The 22,699-nt window shown below is 36.8% G+C and overlaps 1 protein-coding gene across 1 annotated transcript in view; it reads left to right on the top strand.

Annotated features, from left to right (window-relative positions):
* RNF11 (ring finger protein 11) overlaps positions 1-22,699 on the top strand; it is a 40,479-nt gene that overhangs the window by 14,174 nt on the left and 3,606 nt on the right. The gene's annotated exons all lie outside the window — the stretch shown is intronic.

Genomic DNA, 22,699 nt, shown 5'->3' with positions numbered 1-22,699 from the left:
CTGTTGTGGTATTTTTTAAACGTGGAAGTAATAGAAGTAGATTTGGAGCAAAGTGGCCTCTGATGCTGTAGGAACGAAGTAGTTTATTCAGGGTAATGGAAGAGCAGGTAGGTTCAGAAAACAGGTCTCTCAAAAGTAAAATAAGAGATGGGGTAGTAAAATCACACAGGGGAATGTAATGGATCCAATTGTAGGAAGTATAATTGCAGTTAGATTTGTGATATTTACTAGTTTAAACAGGGATTTATTTTGGATAAGTTGGGGGTAGAAAACCTTCTAAAATAAATACATTATACAGTTTTGGCATTTTCATCAACATATTTTTGTTCTAGTATACTTACCAAAGGTAGTAAAGTGTCTTAATGAGACTAATTCTCAACTGGGTCCTTTTTCAAACTTCACAACTCTCCCTTTTCATTGTCACTCCTTCCCCATAAATCACTGAAATACTGACTTCTGAGCAGACTTTCATCTCATTTTATTGATTCAAAATAATTAGAAAGATTAGTTTATTATACTCTGGAAATAATAGAGGAGTGTCTCCAGAGTCGAATTATGTAGAACATTTGTTACTGGGTGAAGCCTATTCTAATTTTAATTCTTGCACCTGTTTTTTATCATTTTTTCCCCTCATTTTCTTTTCCCACTGTCAGATTGTTCTTCATCTGCTATTAATGCATCTGCCCTTGCTGTGCCTCTCATTCTGCTTATTGAAAAACCGGATAATCAAGCTTGTCATAATATTTCCTAGCAGCTGCCAATAGAAAGATCCCAAATGCAGTACCTATGACTAAAACAGCATTTTTATTTGTGAATAAAGTGTTTTGGGATTTGGATACATGGTACCATTTTTAAAATTTATTTTTAAGATTTCCTTGGCTCAATTTGCTGAAATAAATCAGTGTTAGCATGAATTTCACATGCATATGAGAGTAGAAAAACTGAAACAAGGAAGAAATCTTAAATATTGAGGTACTTATCAGTGTTTCATTTTTCACATATGCCCCTCCCTCTCTCTTCTTTCCACCTGTCTTTCATTATCTAGAATTTTCTCTCCCTAGATTGTATTTCTTAAAATGCTTTTTATTTATCCCTTAAAACATGCTTTAATTAGCTATGCCTTTTTATAAGCTCTAAATTCTAAAGCTCATTGTAATCTTTAAACGATGAATACTTACCCTTAGGTTCCACAGAGCCCTATAAGGTCCTGGGTAGAACTGCATTTTAAGATAACTGATTTTCTTGGTAATCTTATGTACTTATTCAAAAACACTATCTGAGAAGTGGTCCATAACTTTCACCAGACTGTCAGAGTTTTCTGTGCCACAAAGATGGTTAAGAATCCCTGAGAGGCAGTCTCTAGTTGCAGGTCATGAGCTCGTATCACTGCTGCCAGAAACCACAAAGCCTTTGGGGTTTGAGCCACAGAGTTCTGATATGTGTGTGGTACAGGAATTCGGTTAAATTTTGTTGTTGCAACACTGTCAGGTAAATTGTCAGACCTCATTTATGAAATGAGTCCATTTTAAAATAGCTGAAATTCTGAAATCTATTGGAAATTAACTTGAAGTATAATATTTTAAGTCATGGATGAAAATTTTTAATATCACAAGGAAAATGGCAGCATCATAGTTTCAAAACAATTGCCAAGATTATGGGCTTTAAACATTTCTTGGCACCTCAATAAAAAGTACATTTTATATCGTGCTTCTGTTAATAAAAACAGAAACAAGGTTCATAGAACAGTGTTGACCCTTCGATATATTCTGTATACTTTATTTCATCTTCTAAAAAGTCCTTTGATCTCTACTCACAGTAGATTATGACTGTTTAGAAAACATTCCAAGATGTAAAGCCAAAAAGATAAGATTGTGAAATACATTAAAATATTTTGTATGTCTAGCATCTCAAACAAGATCTCTTAGGAATTCAAACATGGTCTGTCTGTAAAGCAGTATTTTAGAGAAGTGGGTACACATTTGCACCCTGGATGTAGTCATTAAGCTCCTTGGTGCTTGATCCTTTACATTTATTATCATTGTTAAGGATTTTGGACTTTATCCTAAAGCAGTAGAAACCTAGCCACTAAAGGATTTTAAATGGAGTTATGGGTCAGATGATTATGTAAATTAGATTTGTATTTGAAAGATCTCTGAAAACAAATAGGAAGAGGATAGTAGACAAAGAAGACTAGTTAGGAAGCCCCTGTATTAGCTGATAATTATTGGGTAGGGTGTTGGCAATAGAGATGAAGAGTTATGAATGAATAGTGTTGATAGTTAAGAAAAAGCAATTTAGTAATGGATTATATGGAAAGAATGTAGCCAGGATATTAGGATATAGGAAGAGCAAGAACAGGATGTATTGGGAGAAGACTGGTTATGAAGGGGTATAGGAATAGGGCAATAATGGAATGTGGAATTGAAGGTGATAAGTTTGTTTTAATGAGAAGGAATTGATCATATTTATAACCTGATGGGAAGGATCTAGTGAAAAAAGGTTGATAGGGAAAGCAGCAAAAACCTACAGTGTAAGTTTTCAGAGAAGGTGGAAGCACATAGAATCCACATAAAGATAGAAGAATTGGCCAACACAAAAGAAAACAATTATGTTTTTATGATTTAAATTTATAATTATAATTAAAATTATATTTTAATAATTAAATGATCCATTCATTTAGTCAAATTCTGTTAGAGTACAGATGAAACATCTTATTTCTGTTTTGTAGCTGCTCAGTTCCATATCCCATAGGCGGCTAATGTTTTTTGTGGATCCAAGAGATTTTATACACATGTAAGCAAATACAGGAAGGGCTCCTTCCTGACCTCCCTTTACACAGAAAGCCTACTACATACACAATTCTGCCCCTTGCTTTTTTCCATCCTTGTCAGTATATGAAAAGCTTTATTCTTCTTTAGGGCTGAATTAATTGTATGTAATGTATTTAACCAGTTCCCTATTTGGACATTTAGGTTGTTACTGTATTTTGATAGTACTTCTATTTTAACAAGATGGAAAGACTAACTGAAGGTAAGTACACACGTAGGCATGGGTGTAAGTTTGACTCTGGGACATCTAAGGGACCTGAGTGATTTGAGTGCAGAATGAGGTGGTCTATTTTGGGACCAGCAAATAGAAATGGAATATTTAGGGTTAAAGAGCTGATGTGTGGAGATTTATATTTGGTCAAATGAGCAGGAATTCATTTAGGGAAACGTGATCCAGTCATGGATGTGAGGAGTCACTGGACTAGAGTTGGAGACAACAGCCAGGAAAATTCCTGAAAGTACATGTTTTGTCAATTGAAAGTCACTTTCAGAAGTTAGCTTTAATAGAGAATTAGGACTACTGTGGGTAGCTTCAAATGGGAACTCTGCATTCACTGTTAAATGGATCTAGCCCATCTAGAGGGTAAGAACTGTTTTGGGTTCTTAAAACTAAAAGCCGTTACTGCCTAATTTGCAAAGCATTTCAGTTTTCTACTGTTTTTCAGTTCTGGACTTGTAATTTTAATCTAGAATAGAAACATTGATTAAGCCTAAGTTATTATTTGTTTGCAAAGTGACTGAAGACACCTTCAAAGTGGTTATAATTTTTTCAGCAACTTCAGGATATCTGTGATGTAACTCATACTGGTGGGTACCAAGTACAAGATAAAAACATGAAACGGTACAAAGTCATAGGTATGGTGCTAGAGGAGGATTGAAGTAGGAGAGGGAACTTGGTTAGTTGTTTCAGAGGGCTTCCTGAGTGTTCAGTTCTCAAATCAAGACTTCCCTTACTCCATTTTTTGAATTTTTCCCTCATATTACTTCAGATGGTTTTTCTCTTTCTATGGCAACCATCTTAAGTCCATGTGTTTCTTAACCCTTGCAGTGCCTGAAATCCAAATATTTAAGAACATTTGATGTCCCCTACTTTTGTAAATTTGAATGGATACGACAAGGTCACACAGAGCTCTTTTGTAACACCAGACTGAACCAAATTTTCCTCACTTATGGTACACAGCATATGTATGTACCTATCTCCAGTTAGTCTTTCTTGTTAAAATAGTGGTGCTATCAAAAGTACAAGTCATTGGGAAACCAGAGAGGGAGGTAAGCTGTAAGAGACTCTTAATCTCAGGAAATAAACAGAGTTGCTGGAGTGGAGGGGGGTGTGGGAGGGATGGGGTGGCTGGGTGATGGATGTTGGGGAGGGTATGTGCTGTGACTTGTGTAGGACTGAAGAATCACAGACCTATACCCTTGAAACAAATAACACATTATATGTTAATTTTAAAAAAGGAAAAAAATACAAGTCATTGGATTTCATTACATTCTAAACCAAGAGTGGTTTGTGAACTGAAAATATTTTGAAGTTTGTTAAACAATGCTTTTTCTTTTGTAGTTTTATACTTTAAGTGTAAAAAACAAAGTTAATTTCCACTGATTCGTATACCTTTGCATCCTAAGATGCATTGTTGAAACAAAATATTGTTTAGGTGATATTCATACCATACGTGCAAGGAACTCTCAAATATATATTTGACGGATTCACTACTTATATTTTAATAAAATGGGATTAATACATGCTACAGTGCAGATGAACCTTGAATACATTATTCTAAGTGAAAGAAGCCAGACCCAAAAAGGTCACATATTCTGTGATTCCATCTATGCTATATATAGAATAGTCAAGTCCATAGAAGCAGATGGTGGCCCTGTGGCAGGGGAGAAGGGGGAATGGGTGGTACTACCTAATGGGTATAGAGTTTTATTTGGGGGTGATTACAGTATTTTTGAAGTAGGTAAAGGTAGTGAATGCACAACAGTGTTAATGTACTAAAGGTTACAGAATTGTTCTCTTTAAATTAATGGTTAATTTTATGTTATGTGAGTTCACCTCCATTTTTAAAAAGTAGAATTAGACAACATTATACAAGTCATATTCTTAGCAGAATTAGCTATACCTTGTGAACTGTCTCTGTTTTGCTTTCACTTTCTTTTCAGCTTAAAAATTGGATTTAAAAAAAATTTTTTTTAAATTTATTTAATCCCTACACCCAATATGGGTCTTGAACTCATGACCTCAAGATAAAGAGTTGCATACTCCCCTGACTGAACCAGCCAAGCACCCCTGTATTTTTTTATTTACTTTTTAAAACATCATTTTATTTAAATTTAAATTCAGTTAATTAACATAACGTATTGGTTTCAGAGGTAGAGGTCAGTGATTCATCAGTCTTATATAAAACGAAGTGTTCATTACATGGCATGCCCTCCTTAATGTCTATCACCCAGTTACCGCATCCCCTCACCTCCCTCCCCTTCAGCAACCCTCAGTTTGTTCCCTGTGATTAAGAGTCTCTTATAGTTTGTGTCCCTCTCTAGTTTCGGCTTGATTTATTTTTCCTTCTCTTCCCCTTTGATCCTGTTTTGTTTCTTAAATTCCACATATGAGTGAGATCATAAGGTAATTGTCTTTCTCTGACTTCACTTAGCCTAGTACCCTCTAGTTCCATCCATGTTGCAAATGGCAAGATTTCACTTTGTGTGATGGCTGAGTAGTATTCCATTGTATATATATAAAACGCACCTTTTTTAAAAAAAATTTTAAGATTTTATTCATTTGAGAGAGAGCAAGATCATGAGCAGGGGAATGGGTAGAGGGAGAAGCAGACTCCTCCCCACTGAGCAGGGAGCCTGATGCAAGACTCAGTCCCAGGACCCCGGGATCATGACCTGAGCCAAAGGCAAACACTTAACCTACTCACCCACCCAGGCACCCATGTACCACATCTTTATCCACACTCATCTGTCGATAGATATCTGGGCTCTTTCCATAAGTTTGTCTGTTGTGGACATTGCTGCTATAAACATTGGGGTGCATGTGCTCCTTCAGATCACTACATTCGTATCTTCGTAAATACCCAGTAGTGCGATTGCAGGGTCATAGGTAGCTCTGTTTTCAACTTTTTGAGGAACCTCCACACTGTTTTCCAGAGTGGCTGCACCAGCGTGTATTCCCACCAACAGTGTAGGAGGGTTCCCCTTTCTCTGCATCCTCACCAATAACCGTCTTTTCCTGATTTGTTAATTTTAGCCATTCTGACTGGTGTCAGGTGGTATCTCATTGTGGTTTTGATTTGTATTTCCCTGATGCCAAGGGATGTTGAGCATTTTTTCATGTGTTGGCGATTTGGATGTCTTCTTTGGAAAAATGTCTGTTCATGTCTTCTGCTCATTTCTTAACTGGATTTGTTTTTTTGGATGTTGAGTTTGATAAGTTCTTTATAGATCCTAGATACTAAACCTTTATCTGATAAGATAGTTGCATATATCTTCTCCAGATCCATAGATTGTCTTTTGGTTTTGTTGACTTTCTTTCCTTTGCTGTGCAAAAGCTTTTTATCTTGATGGAATCCCAACAGCTCATTTTTGCCTTTGTTTCCCTTGTCTTTGGAGATGTGTCTAGCCAGGAGTTGCTGCAGCTACTACAGAGAGATTGTTGCCTGTGTTCTTTTCTAGGATTTTGATGGATTCCCGTCTCACATTTAGGTCTTTCATCCATTTTGAGTCTATTTTTGTGTATGTTGTAAGGAAACAGTCCAGTTTCATTCTTCCGCATGTGGCTGTTCAATTTTCCCAACATCATTTGTTGAAGAGACTGTTTTTTTTTCCCCATTGGACATTCTTTCCTGCTTTGTTGAAGATTAGTTGACCGTAGAGTTGAGGGTCCATTTCTGGGTTCTCTATTCTGTTCCATTGATCTATGTGTCTGTTTTTGTGCCAGTACCATACTGTCTTGATGACGACAGCTTTGTAATAGAGCTTGAAGTCTGGAATTGTGATGGCACCAGCTTTGGTTTTCTTTTTCAACATTCCTTTGGCTATTCAGGGTATTTTCTGGTTCCATACAAGTTTTAGGATTATTCCAGCTTTGTGAAAAAAGTTGATGGTATTTTGATAAGGATTGCATTGAATTTGTAGATTGCTCTAGGTGGTATAGACATTTTAACAATACTTGTTCTTCTAATCCATGAGCACGGAACGTTTTTCCATTTCTTTGGGTCTTCCTCAATTTCTTTCATGAGTATTCTATAGTTTTCTAAGTACAAATCCTTTGCCTCTTTGGTTAGGTTTATTCCTAGGTATGTTACGGTTTTGGGTACAGTTGTAAATGGTATCAACTCCTTAATGTCTTCTGTCTCATTGTTAGTGTATAGAAATGCAGTTGATTTCTGTGCATTGATTTTATATCCTGTCAGGCTTCCCTATAAATTGGATGTTTTAGTGATAACTTAAAATTAGCTATTTACTTAGTGATAACAAATTTATAAAGTTTTCTTTTTATAATTGCAAATTAAATATGATTACATAGAAATAAAAATTAACTCATATTTTCAGTACTCTAATGCAACCATAATTAACATTTCAATGTGTATATATGAGTTTTTCAAATGCAGATTTTTTAATGTATTCATAATAGCACTCTAATATTTTTGCATCCTTTTACTTTTTAATACCACTTTATAAGCATTTTCTCACGTTGCCGCAGTCTTTAGAGCTCTAGTTTTTGGTTTTTTCTGTTTGTTTTTTTTTTTTTTAAGATTTTATTTATTTGAGAGGAAGAGCACATGTGAATGGGGAGGTCCAGAGGGAGAAGTAGAGCAGGGAGCCCGATTCGCTACTTGATCCTGGGAGATCATGACCTGAGCGAAGGCAGTCGCTTAACCAGCTGAGCCACCCAGGTGCCCTAGAGCTCTAGTTTTTTAAAGCCATTACATATTAAGTTTATATTATTCACCTGTATATTTGGGTTATTGATTTTACAAGGTAAATTTCTTGATTCCTGGTAGTGGTAAAGGTAGAGGAAATGGTTGAATGTGTTTCTCATGTAGAAATTATGGGAAAGGAGTCAATTGTCAGTTCAGTTTGAAAATATCTTACAAATAGCTGGCCACCTCTGTTTACATCGCTGGATAACCTTGCTTAGAACAACTTCACATTTGGGTTCTAAGATTAATCTGTAATCTCCAGTAATTCTAACTTGTTTTATTTATATTCTACTGTTGAGATTAGGTTAGGAATCTTTTTTTTTTTTTTAGGAATCTTTTTTTTTTTTGAGGTGCATAATCAAGAGAACTTAAGTACCCTGTATTCCGTGTTCTGCTAATCTCCATTTCTCTTACTGGTTAAAACAGTTTCTTGATGATTTGATTGTGGAATTGAACTTGAGGAAGAATCCAAAAATTAAACCTGATTTTCCACTTTCAGACATTTAGGTGCTGATGCTGACACTTGGTATTTCATCTAGTCTCAGCATTGAGATCCACGGCATTCTCTGTATTTGTGTCTAAAGAGGATCATTATAAGACAGCTTTAATTTTTCTTTTTTCCTGTGTTAGGATATATTTCATGAAACACATATGAACAACTAGAAGGCAGGTGTTAGGGATATGGTATTGAATAATGCATTAGAAAGTAGGAACCACCTATGTAGAAGCTGTAGCAACTGATAGGACTAGAGGAGGTAGAAAATCTTTTTGGTCAGACTAATTTTAGGCATCCTTGAGACACCCTGATTCCTTCAGATAAGCAGTCTTGTAAGAGTCTTACTCCTTTCACCTGTACCCCAAAATATTTCACTAGGCTTCTAGGGAAAAAATCTCACATTAAAATGCAGGCCTTTTCAGAAAAATTTTGAAAAAATGGTGCTGGGACACCTGCATGTCCACGTAGAATGTAGATAGACCCCTTTCTCACATCATATATAAATATTAACTCAATTGTTCATGTACCTAAACATAAGAGCTAAATCTGCACAGCTTTTAGAAAATATTGGAGTAAGTCTTCATGACCTTGATTTAAGTAAAGCCTTCTTAGATGTGGTACCAAGAAGCAACAGTGACCCAAAAATAGGTAAGATGAACATCATCAGAATTTAAAACTTGTGCTTCAGAGGATACCATCAGGAAATTGAAAAGACAACCCATAGAATGCCAGAAAATATTTACAAATCTTTTATCTGATAAGGGACTAATGTCCAGGATCTATAAACATCTCAAAAACAAAACCCAATTTCAAAAAGGGTAAGGGATCTGAACAGACATTTCTCCTAAGAAGAAATAAAAATGACCAGTCAGCACATGAAAAGATGCTTACTATTATTTGCTGTCAGGGAAATACAAATCAAAACCACTAGGGTGGCTATAATAATAATTTTAAAAATGAACAAGATTTGGTAATGATGTGGGAGAATTGGAACTCATACTCTGCTGCTGGTAATGTAAAATGGTACAAGTACTTTTTGTTGTTGTTTTTAAGTTTTTTAATTTGAATTTCAGTATAAGTACAAGTACTTTGGAAAAGAATTTGGCAGTTCCTCAAAACATTGAACATAGTTGTCATGTGACCCACACTACTCCTAGGTGTATACCCAAAAAACCATGAAAATATATCCACATAAAAAGTTACACACAGGGGCACCTGGGTGGCTCAGTGGGTTGAGCCTCTGCCTTTGGCTCGGGTCGTGATCCTGGGGTCCTGGGATCGAGTCCCACGTCAGGCTCTCTGCTCCGCGGGGAGCCTGCTTCCCCCTCTCTCTCTGCCTGCCTCTCTGCCTGCTTGTGATCTCTGTCTGTCAAATAAATAAATAAAATCTTTAAAAAAAAAAAAGTTACACACAAATGCTCATAGCAGTGTATTCATAATAGCTAAAAAGTGGAAACAACCCAGATGCCAATAAATGACTAAACACATACAACTGGTGGTTGTATTACTCAACCATAAAAAGGGATGAAGTTCTGATACGTAGTACTACATGGGTAAATTTTGAAAACATACTATGTTTTAGGCCTCCAAAGACCACATTAATATGATTTCATTTATATGAAATGCCCAGAGTAGGCAAATCTGTATAGATAGAAAACAGATTAATGGTTGTCTAGGGCTGGGGAATTTGGGGAAAAATGATGAATGACTGCTGATAGATAGGGTTTCATTTGGCGATGATGAAAATGTTCCGAAACTGTGATAATGGTCACATAACTCTGTGAACATACTAAAACCACTGAATTGTATACTTTAAATGAGTTAATTCTGTCATGTGAATTATAGTTCAGTAAGTGTTACATTAAATGTAGACCTTTACCTTATAGTGGTACTGTACTTCCTCAATGCTGGGATGTGTACTTTTTAAAACTTTTTTATATTTTTTGGGGTGCCTCCCAGGTTTAATTAGAGGAGTGTGTTGCTCTTGATCTTGGGATTGTAGTTTAAGCCCCACGTTGGGTGTAGAGATTACTTAAACTTAAAAAAAAAAATAAAACTTTTCAATGCTTTTTGAAATCAGAATGTGTATTTTAATTGATGTGTACATTTAATGGACTGGTCTTCCATATAGCCTCAAACTTTGAATCCAAGAAATACACCTTTTAAAGAATCTTGCAACATTCTTAAAAGTGAAGTTTCACAATTTTTGGAGGAAATTAATTTTTATTGGTGATGTTAGCCTTAGTCCTTCAAAAAATAACCTTTAAAGAGAAGGGTGAGGGTATCTGTTAGAGAACTTAGTGTAGTAAATGCAATACCAGACTTCCTGAGCTCCAAAGCCAACTTTGGCTGCTACAGACTTATTCTTTTTGGAATTAATACTATTTTTTTAAGCTCTCATTTTTTAACTCCTTAAAGGCTATGCATATTCTGCCTCTGGTTGGTTTTGCAAAGAATTCTTGGGCCTATTACTCTTAGCTTTCAAATAGGCTTATATTTGCATCTGCCATTTAAGAAAAACAGTTACTGAAAACTATTCATTGAACTGATAAAATTCAAAGATGGAATGCTTACATGAGAAATTCTAGTATTTTTTTTGGTTGTAGCAAAGCAGTGGTTCCAACAATAACTCACACATTAAGTCAGAAGAATAGCTCTTGGCCCACAACTATGCTGGAGATCTGCCCTACTGGTAAAAAATTCTTTGTCAATAATTGGGTGCCATTTCCCCTCTGGAAACCAGTTTGCTTGATGAGAAGAAAAAGGTAGCCCTAATTTAGGAATGAAAATGGTGGTGGTGCTTAGGAGACTCTTATTTTAAACAAAAGTAACTTGGAGGAAAGATGCTGTCGTTTAATAACACACATGGATTAGAAGCAGAAAGCTGTCAAGGAACCAAGACAGCCACTCTTAGGGTTTATTTGTGGGCTCTACTAATGTCTGCTTCACTGAACATTTCTAATCTATCTTTAATACATATGCCTCCTCATAACCCCAGTTTTTACCTGCCTCTTATTTGCTGCTTGATGACCTTTCAGATCAGTTGATTGAGTTTTCCAATTCTAAGAGAATAAAGAATCTGATTGGTTCACCCTCTTTTCAGCAGTCAGGTCTAAGTCATCAAATGTTGGGTAGTCTGTGGCGCCTTCAGAATGTATGCCTGTCCCAGAAGTTGCCAAGTCATGGGCAGTTGAGAGATAGTATGGAGCTGTGGGTGAGGTAGCTATCTTCACATATTTACTATCTCTGGATTCCCCTACTATAAGGGATTTAGGTTTCAGAAGGATGGAGACCTTACCCAGTTACTGTATTCCTCTACCTAAACAGCATCGGAAGTATGGTTGGGTGTTCAAGAAATACTTAATTGATGCTTGGGCTCAGTGTGACCTTGATTTCAGTTCTCTTGATCTTTAGATGAATGAATAAGCTTATCTAATGACTTGCTAATGCAGAGTGCCTGTGGTGATAATGCCTTTCAACCCTCCCCCAATTAAGTTATTGTAAATAACCCTGTATAGTAAGTGCCCAGTGAGTATTTATGTAGTGAAAAGAAGTCAAACTTTTCATTAAAAAAAATAATAAGCAAACATGGTGCGCCTGGGTGGCTCAGTCAATTGAATGTCCAATTCTTGACTTTGGCTCAGGTCGTGATCTCAGGGTTGTGGGATTGAGTCCTGCTTCAGGCTCCGTGTTCAGCAGGGAGTCTACTTGAGATTTTTCTCCCTCTCTCAGATAAGGGGCACCTGGGTGGCTCAGTGGGTTAAATAAGCCTCTGACTTCAGCTCTGGTCATGATCTCAGGTCCTGGCATCAAGCCTCAAGTGGGGCTCTGTGCTCAGGGGGGAGTCTGCTTCTCCCTCTCTGTTACCCTCTCAAATATATAAAATTGTTTTTAAAAAATTGAATCTTTTTTAAAAAAATAAGCAAATGCCAAACCACCTCCATGGAAGCAGTGTTTTTCTTCCATGCAGATCACTCTAGTTTGTATACTTTCTCAACAAATATGACATATCATTTGTCATATCATAGATGGAATGCTGTCTCTTTTCCCCATATATGTATAATTGTTATCTTTTTTGATTCAGGAATTGCATTAATGCTAATCTTTGAGGATTATTTTTGTTTGGCTGGTTGGTTGTTTGGTTTGGGGGTTTTGGGGTCATGACTCACTGAATATCAGAGTTAGAATATGCATTGAGACTGTCCATTCCAAATCCTCCATTTTATGGTCTTAAATTTCAGTCTGGCAAATTCAGAGAAAACATTCCCAGTAGGAGACTGCAGCTGGGGAGGGGGTGGTGCCAGCAGCAGTTTGTGAGGCAGTAAGGAGAAAATCAGAAGAGCTGACTCTTACTTCCTACTGGAGGAAAGGATACAGCTTTTGGTGACAAGCTGCATTCTTTAGCAGTGACTTTATTTTTCCTTTACCACAAACCAGACTTGTACTATTTCCAGCCTCAGCACATTATTTAGGCACTTACCCACTGCATTGTTTTAGTTTCTGAAAATTGTATCGTATTCCCTAAATTGGGTCCAACTTTTAATGCACTGCCTTTCAAATAGACATGTTTACACTTTGATATGTTTGTCTTTCTTGGCTTCTACACTCCCTAAGGTTAGGGCCCATTATACTTTCACAGCATTCATCATTTTATAGATGCTTTATTATGTATTAGCAAACAACATTATATATTAACAAATAATTAACAGACATTATCTATTAACAAACAACTGCTTCAGAGTTTTCACATCAGAAGGTCAGACCTTGCTTTTTATGTGACTGACCCTGTCTTTTCTCTATGCTGTCTCAGTGTATTTTGTAATCCTTTGTTCCCTTTCTGTTCTACCCCCTCCCGTGATGCTCCATTTCTTTTCCTAACACACTTTAATTTTAATTCTTTTCCTTTATTATGAATGCTTTTTTTTTGCATGAAGATGTGAAGAATTAAAGCATTAAGGAGATAAATAATGTTTAAATTTATTTAATTATATTTGCTTCTCTTTTATGAATTTCCCCTATCTCAAAATTTAAATTTTGAGAAAGTACATGTGTCTCCTACAACATTGAGGAAATGGTAGTTAAGATTATAAGACATTAGGGACATCTGGGTGGTTCAGTGGGTTAAACCTCTGCCTTTGGCTCAGGTCATGATCTCAGGGTCCTGGGATCAAGCCCCACATCGGGCCCTCTGCTCATTGGGGAGCCTCCTTCCCCCTCTCTCTCTGCCTGCTGCTCTGCCTACTTGTGATCTCTCTCTGTCAAATAAATAAAATCTTTTTAAAAAGATTATAAGACATTAAAGTAAATGATGGAGATAAAGGGAAGGAGGGCAAGTCAGAGGAATCAGGAAGGATGGTGATGTCGTTATAGGAAGGCTGAAATAGTGAGTCCCTGTGTTAGTAGGTACTTCACATACATTTTTTTGGTTATTCCTTACAACACTCTTAAGACAGGTATTCATGTTTTTCTGAGGCGGTACTTTAGGCCTAGAGTTACTGAGTAACTTGCCTAGGGTTGCATACCTGTTACGTGCCAGAGCTGAGATTACATGAAATGTCCATGTTCTTTCCACTGTACTTCTCTGTCATTAACCTTTGGTAGGCATATAAATTCTGAGTTTGAGAAGGATTGTGGAAGTAAAAAAAGTAGTTTGGTTTTGAATGTATTGAAGTTCCTATGAGATAGGTAGGTAGAAATTTAAAAGAGGCAACAAACCAGGTATTGTCACTTGGAGAAGGAGTGTGGATTATAATTTACATTGAGTTTTCTTTTTGGTTTTGTTTAATCCAAATCATTAGCAATTTTTTTCGTAGCATGTTTACAAAATCCTGGTATGAATATATGACATGGATTATAGGAACATGAGTGCTTTGATATAAATCATTTGATTATCCAGTAATGTTTATCAAATCCCTATGATGTAGCAGATACTGTGAGTAAATATTATATATTGGTAAGCAAAACAGACACAGTCCCTGCCCTTATCAAGCTTATAGTCTAGTGATGAGGAAATATAATAATCAAATAATTATGCAGATAATCACACACCTTTTTAGCATAAGCACAAAATACCTCATGAATTATATCATAGACAGTGCGGGCAGCCAAGTGAACCACACTTGAAGGCCCCAGCATTTATGTTAATTAGCAGTTTAGTGATTTAGATGTTCATGAACCGATTCATAGTATTTTTCTAGTCAGTGTCCTTGTACATTGGAAATGATTAATTTGTAAACATTTTCAGTAAGTATTCAAAATCTTATTTAGAATTCACATTTGGGGGAGTGATGAAAGTAGATACTATTATTAATCATGTAGAATATACTTAGCAAGAAAGAAAAACTGTATAATCCCAATATTATGGCATGTACATTAACTTTATTAAGTATTTAACAATTGACTAGGCATTCCAGGAAATGTTAAGAAACAGGAATGAAAAAAAAAAACATTGGAGTAAATTAATGGGTGATTGTTTTTAGCTATTAGTAGGTAAGATTTTTAATTGACCTTTTATTCATGTGCTGGTTCAGTGAGAAGCAAAACGAATTCTTATTGTGGATCTTACAGTCTGGTGGGGAAGACAAACATGCAAATTATAACTAAATGTAAAATTATAACTATGACAGATGCTGTGAAGAAAAGTTACTTGATGTATAAAATCCCGTTAGAGAGGAGAATGGTTAGTTACGAAGGGTTCTGAGATGGTAGAAGTTTAACTGAGCTCTGAAGGAAGAAAAGGCATTATTTAAGCAGAGTGGTAATGGAGGAGAGTGTTTCATGCAGAGTACGGCAGGCACTGTGACTTCCTGTAGGAGAGATCCTTGCTCTCAAAAAGGAGTTGAAGGAAAACCATGGGGCTAGAAAGCAGCAAGTTGTTAGATGAGGAAGGAGGGCAGGTGGGTAACCAGACTATTCAGGGCTTTAGAAGTCTTATTAAAGACTTTGGCCTCCATCCTAAGAGCAGTGGGAAGCTATTGAATGAAGAAGGTCTTCTAGATATGTGTGAGGACGGCATAGAATAGAGTCAAATCTGTTTTGAAAGGACTGCTTTAACTTCTGGACAGAGAACAAATTGAGATTTTGCTGGCTAATATTTTACACCAGGGAGATATGAAAAGAAATAAACAGATTCTGTCAGTTTTTCAGTAGAAAATTTAACTCACGAGAATTTGGAAGACTAAGGGGGAGGGAGGTGTCAAGATGTCTTCCTTACAGAACTAGAAAGATGGTCCTGTCATTCAGTGAGATAGAGAAGCCTAAATGAGGGACCAGGTTCATTTTTGGACATGTTGAGTGTGAGGCACTTTGAGGGACATCTGAGTTGGAACTGTCAAGTAGAGCCTATAATTTAAAAAGGATATTTAGGGGTGCCTGGGTGGCTCAGTTGGTTAAGTGTCTGCCTTTTGCTCAGGTCATGATCTCTGGGTCCTGGGATTGAGCCTCATGTTGGGCTCTCTGCTCAGCAGGGAGCCTGCTTCCCCTTTCTGCCTGCCTGCCTCTCTGCCTATTTGTGATCTCTCTGTCAGGTAAATAAAATCTTTTTAAAAATTTTTAAAGAGATTTAGACTGGAATATAAACTTGTGAATCATTTATATTGAAGTGGTAATTTTCTTTGTCTCCATGGACATAGTTATTAAGTGAAGGATGTAGGACAGGAAGAGAAGCCAAGACAAAATCAGTCACATTAGTGATTCCAAATGCAGTCATATTCTGAGATACTGGGGATTAGGACTTCAACATAAGAATTTTAGGGGACACAGTTCAGCACAAAACAACATCTCTATCTTAAAAGTGTTTTTCTGTATGCTAAGTAATGTTCAAAATAATAGTTCCTTCAGGGATCTTTTAAAATTTACTTTGAGAAAAGGAATAAATCATAAGTACTGTGTAACCACCATTGTCAGAACATACCATTTTCACATAGGAGAATTTTTTTCCACAAAGAAGAATTTCTTCTTTTTTTTAAAAAAGATTTTATTTATTTATTTGACAGAGAGAGAGCCAGAGATCACAAGTAGGCAGAGAGGCAGGCAGAGAGAGATGGAGAAGCAGGCTCCCTGCTAAGCAGAGAACCTGATGCGGGGCTCGATCCCAGGACCCAGAGATCATGACCTGAGCTGAAGGCAGAGGCTTAACCAACAACTACCCAGGAACCCCACCACAAAGGAGAATTTCTAATGAACGTGGCCAAATAAACTGAAAACAAAGGAGTCAGTGTGGGAACTATGCATCACTCTGAACGTTACGTAGATTACTCTTCGATTTCATAGGAAGATTCACAGCACTTAGCATATAGTTGTAATCATAGCTCTGATTTACTATGGCAAAAGAATACAAATCAAAATCAGCAAAGGAAAAAGGAGCATGAGTCCATAGGAGCATGAGTCCATGGCACAAGTTTCCAAGAATCCTCTCATAGTGGAGTCATACAGATACACTTAATTTCCCCAGCATTGAGTTGTGCCAGTATGTGTCAAGGATTGTCTTACCAGGGAACCAGAAAATACTGAGTAGGCACCCATTGCCTAGGACATACTAAAATTCCAGACTCCCAGGAGGGAAGCAGGTGTTCAGCATAAATCATATTATTTACACAGTATTTAGGTAGTGAGCCATCAATTAGGAAATGGTGAGAACTGTCCCAGAATCCAAATCTCTTAAAAATTGGCTTTTTTTATATCCATGTCTTATCTTCCATTCACTGTCTTCCAGCTGACATTAGAAGTAAGATTCCAGGGACGCCTGGGTGGCTCAGTTGGTTAAGCGGCTGCCTTCGGCTCAGGTCACGATCCCAGAGTCCTGGGATCGAGTCCCACATCGGGCTCCTTGCTCCACAGGGAGCCTGCTTCTTCCTCTGCCACTCTGTCTGCCTGTGCTCGCTTGCCGTCTCTCTCTCTCTCTCTCTCTCTGACAAATAAATAAATAAAATCTTTAAAAAAAAAAAAAAAAGAAGTAAGATTCCATTTTGCTACCTAGAAAATACCGTTGCATCTCTAGTCTGTAAATAGTAACTCACACAACAAGCCATTTTAACAAGTATGATGGAAATTAAAGTAAGGTGTACGTGTTAAACAGAACAGTGAGGTCATATCCATCTTTAAAATATCAGCAATTCAGGGACACCTGGGTGGCTCAGTTGGTTAAGCTGCTGCCTTCGGCTCAGGTCATGATCCCGGGGTCCTGGGATCGAGTCCCGCATCGGGTTCCTTGCTTGGCAGGGAGACTGCTTCTCTCGCTGCCTCTGCCTGCCTCTCTGCCTGCTTGTGTGTTCTCTTTCTCTCTTTCTCTCTCTCTCTGGCAAATAAAATCTTAAAAAAAAATTTTTTTTAAATATCAGCAATTCTTAAGTCATTTCATTCCCTCTATAGCTTTCTGAAAAGGTATATAAATTGAAATTAGTATGTTGAATCATTTTAAATATCTCGGTAGTGCTTAGAGGGTTCCTTTGGTTTAACAAAAAATACCAAAGAAAATACATCCATGATATATATAATTAAAAGATAGGGGTTTTATTTTTTATATCTATTAATATGTTTCTTCATTAAGTAGAGCTTTCCTTTTCTATTCTTTCTTCTCTGTATACATATGAACCATAAGACCAAGGAAATATAGCCTCTTAAAGTCCAGTCTTAAAGTACATGCTTAGAGATTATTACCTCTAAAACAAATTCTCTGTTAGTAGTAGGTATGTTCAAGGATTTTGGAGACCCTTATTACCCATAGTCTTGTGCCAGTTTTTCCAGTGTGACTTCATATGTGTCATCTTGTGCCACACTAGTCAGGTGGACTGGGACTGAGAATCAGGAGGGTAGCCTCACCTGGAAGTTGTAACCCAAGGGTTGAAACACTCCAGCCTGGCAGGAGTCATAACAGAGGTCAAAGAATTTGTGTTCAGGGACAAGCCAGAGAGCCAGGGACAATAGCTGTTAGCTTAAAGTCTGCAAACCAGAGTCACTGGTGGTGGGGAGAAAACAAATGGTTAGAATAACTTGGAAATGTTGACATTTATAAAGCTCTTTGTTATCTTATGATTGTATCATCACCCTCTAAAGTGGTGCTATTATCTTTATTCAAAGATAGAGACTGCTAAAGATATTAACAGTGACCATAGTAAGTAACAGACTCTAGTCTTATAATTTAATTTTTTACGTTAAAAATCCCATATTCTTGGATAGCAGTGTTTTTAAAACCGTGTTCCATTGATTTCTGTGGTTCTGCAAACGTGCCCCAGGTAAGGGGGTGGAATAGGGATCCTCATCCTCATCCTTCCCACATTCCATTCCAGCCCCATTCCACTACTGTAGCTCAGTTTTAAATATTGTAATTATGAATAAGATTACTCTGAACAAGATAGTTCTGTTGCTCAAAAACCTGTTGGATTAGTAGGCCATGTTACCTCTTTAGACCAGGTAGTTTAAGAAAGTGATACCAGAGAACAGAAATCCCATAGTGAAAATGAGGAGAAACTGCCCTCTAGTAGCAGAATTTGACCTCTGAACCTTAGTAACCTTACTGAAGTAGCCCTCAGTAGTTTGAATCAAAGGACAGATGGGAAGTTATGATTAGACTTCGGAGTTTATTTTTCTGTCAGTTATAGCATCTGTTTTACAGGGGCAATTTAGGATGGATTTGATATTCTTTGAAATTCTTAAATTCTAGAAGTCACTGAAATTAAACCTTTATCACAGATGATAAACCTTTGTAGAACCATTTAAGAAATATGCTGTGTTTTGTGGTTTTCTTAAAATGTCATTTCAGTGTACTATTCTTCAAAGTAATATAAATGCACACAAGCCAAATCATTTAACTTGCAGAGTCTCCTTGTATCTGGCAACCAGGAATGCTATAGTAGAAATTACTGACTTAAAAGGGAGACCAAAATTCTGATTGTATATTGTCAGTAATTACATGACTGTAGGCAAGTTTAGGCCTATCAAATGAGAAAGTTGGTCTTAGATGAATTCTAAGATTCATTTTTGAACTTTTACCTACCCCTCTCTGCATAGTCCAGTCCATTTCTTAAATATTGGGATATTATTCCATAGTCATATAATAGAGCTGCAATAATAACTAACGTTTATTTAATGAATTTTTTTTTAAGATTTTTATTTGAGAAAGAGAGTATGATAAGGGATGGGCAAGCAGAGGAAGAGGGACAGGCGGACTCCCATGACCCTGAGATCATGACCTGAGCCAAAATCAAGAGTCGGACACTTAACTGACTGAGCCATCCAGGCACCTCTTAATGAGCTTTCTCATGTGTGTCTCGTACTGTACTAGGGACAACACTTGGACTTCCCAGTTTATTCTTACAGTGCTTCTAGTACTTTACACATGAAGAAACTGAGGTTCAGAGAGGTTAAAAAAAACATGGGGAGAGTCTTAATATTTATTTAGAGTAGGTTCAACATGGAGCTTGAATTTCTCACCCCAAGATCGAGAGCCACATGCTCTACCAACTGAGCAGCCATGTGCCATGTGTACAGGGTCTTATAGCTAGTTAGTTGCGGAGTTTTTTGACTTAACCATAAAACTTTTCTACATTGGGGGCACCTGGGTGGCTCAGTGGGCTAAGCCTCTGCCTTTGGCTCAAGTCATGGTCTCGGAGTCCTGGGATCGAGCCCCGCATTGGGCTTAGCAGGGAGCATGCTTCCCTCTCTGTCTCTGTCTGCCTCTCTGCCTGCTTGTGATCTCTCTCTCTCTCTCTGTCAAATAAATAAATAAAATCTTAAAAAAAAAAAAAAAAACTTTTCTACATTGAAAGTTTGCCTACTAGGTTTAAAAACCTTGAAGAGGTATATAAACCAAAGATACAGCAGTCATATATATGATCATTAATGACCAAAGGGTCATATAAGTTTTATATGCACTATAAAACCTGCTCAACAGTTATTTTTCTAGTGTATAAACTAGGGTTTTAATGTACAGGTTGCATGTAACAGATTCTGAATTTGAGCTACAAACTGAAAATTTTTGTAGGTACAAAACTATTTTAAAAGGAAGTATGCATTTTAAAAAATGTTTATAAAGCAAAAATTGCCTGTGCTCATAGTGCTACAGATACACAGGGCTGAAAGCTTTCAAGTCATAATAGAGAAATACAGTCAGTTTGGTACTTAACTTTCCTGGAAAAGCTAGAAGAATTTACAGTCTTTTTTTCATATGACTGCACAGGTTAACTGAAGTTTCACTGTAGTCTGTATAATATTCCTATTTCTCGTATAGGTACACAACACTTAAGTAATTAAGCTGAGGCTAGAGACTGTCAGTATTGGGTGGTAGGGAGGAGGATTGGGAAGGCTTCATTTCGAATCAACAACCTGCTGGACAAGGTATAATTTGGACCAGTGAACTTCAGAGTAAGGTAGGAGGGATAGCAAGAGCAAAGGCAGTAAGATGGAAAGGCGTGGAACTTAGAGGAAACAGCTTAGTTTCCTGCAACAATAGATAATAGCTCTTTGAATGCAATATTAGTAGTTGTAATACCTTATACTCATTTAACTTCCTGCCACTTCAAGGTTGACTATTCCTCATTTAAGCCTTATAGCAACCCTAATAGGTAGAATCTAATCTAGCTGGGTTAAACAGCTTAAATGAGGTTTCTCTGTTAAGTAGAGGTAAGCGACTTAAGCTAAGGTTATCTGGATCAAAGAGCCATACTTTTAATAATATGGTATCATCTTTCTGTGTAATATGCATTAAATGAATATTTAGATATAGCATATAGTTCTGATAAGCATTCACATGATGAGGTAGAAGTATGAAAGTACTTAAGTAACATAAATGATTTGATGTTGGAAATTCAGAACACATGAGACTTTTAACTACTGGCATTTATTTGCACCAGAGGATATACTCTTGATTATTTGATAAAGGATTTACTGGGTTTTGAGATCTTTAATTAAACATTTGTTCTAAATCTCAGAAAAGGAATATTTAAAGTCCTTTTTGGAGGGTATTTATTTAAATTCAGTTAATTAACATATAGTGTGTTATTAGTTTCAGAGGTAGAGTTCAGTGATTCATCAGTCTTTTTTTTTTTTTGATTCATCAGTCTTATATAATACAAGGGCTCATTACATCTCATGCCCTCCTTAATGTCCGTCTAGTTACTCCATTCTCTTACCCTCTCCCCACCAGCAGCCCTCAGTTTGTTTCTGATGATTGAGTCTCTTTCCGATGATTAAGAGGATCTGTCTCCCTCTCCGATTTTGTCTTGTTTTTTCCCCTCCCTTCCCCTATGATCCTGTTTTATTTCAGAATTTATTATGTTCAATTAACCAACATATAGCACATCATTAGTTTTTGACGTAGTGTTCAGCAATTCAGTAGTTGCATATAACACCCAGAGCTCATCACTCTGTTTTCTTTAAATCCACATGAGCGAGATCATATGATAATTGTCTTTCTCTGATTTTCTTATTTCACTTAGCATAGTATCCTCTAGTTCCATCCACATCGTTGCAAATGGCAAGATTTCATTTTTTTGATAGCTGAGTAGTATTCCATTGTATATATATATACAATGGAATATATAGAGAGAAATACTTAAAGTCTAATGCTGTTCTGCCTTTGATAAACTCTACTGTCAAAAAAGGAGTATTTATAAATAAGACTGGTTTAAAGGGACATAGTGGTATGTTAGGAGACTCTGGAAAAGTCTCATTTTCCTTGAATTAAATATTCAGTATCTGAGCCTAACTTATATGTATCTGAGACTTCCCCTAAAATTTCTCTTTGGAAAGGATATTTATATTTGAGCCCTTATAAAGTTTCTCATTATGGGTGCTCTCAGTTATTTTCCATACAAAAGCCATTAATTCGAAGCAGCTTCAGTTGATGTTCTGGATTATTATGGAGGTTATTTACATCGCCTAAAAATTTACATTTTCCATTTGGGAGGAAGGGTGGCCTCATTTGGCTCACTTGTCATATCCATATATGTATCCAAAAGCTTAAAAGGAATTTTACAAAAAGGTTATTGTGATAATATCCAGCCTTTCCAAATAAATTTAAGGTTGTCTATATGGGGGAAAATGTTTACAAATAGGAGTCTATAATGACCACTTTTAACATAAATAATGGTATACAGGGACTACAGAGCTCTGTTGAATACAGCATACAGCCTACAAAAAATATTGAATACAGTCCATTTTATTTATGTATTGTTCCTGATAGACCGATAGATAAATTACTGTATTTGTGTATCAGGAACAGTATATTGGGGATGTGTGGCTTTCATGTGGAAATACTTCACACAGCATTCCATGTGAGTTTTTCAGTGAACATTGTGTTTTTATCCTTTTTTTAAAGATTTTAGTTACTTGAGAGAGAGCAAGCATGAGTGGGGGGGCAGAGGGAAAGGAAGAAGTAATCTCCCCACTGAGCAGGGAACCTGATGTGGAGCTTGATCTCAGGATCCTAGGATCATGACCTGAGCTGT

Source organism: Martes martes (assembly GCF_963455335.1).
Source record: "Martes martes genome assembly, chromosome: 4".
NCBI classification, from domain to species: Eukaryota; Metazoa; Chordata; class Mammalia; order Carnivora; family Mustelidae; genus Martes; species Martes martes.
The sequence above is the reverse complement of the archived record's forward strand: the minus strand, read 5'-3'. Positions and strand labels throughout refer to the sequence as shown.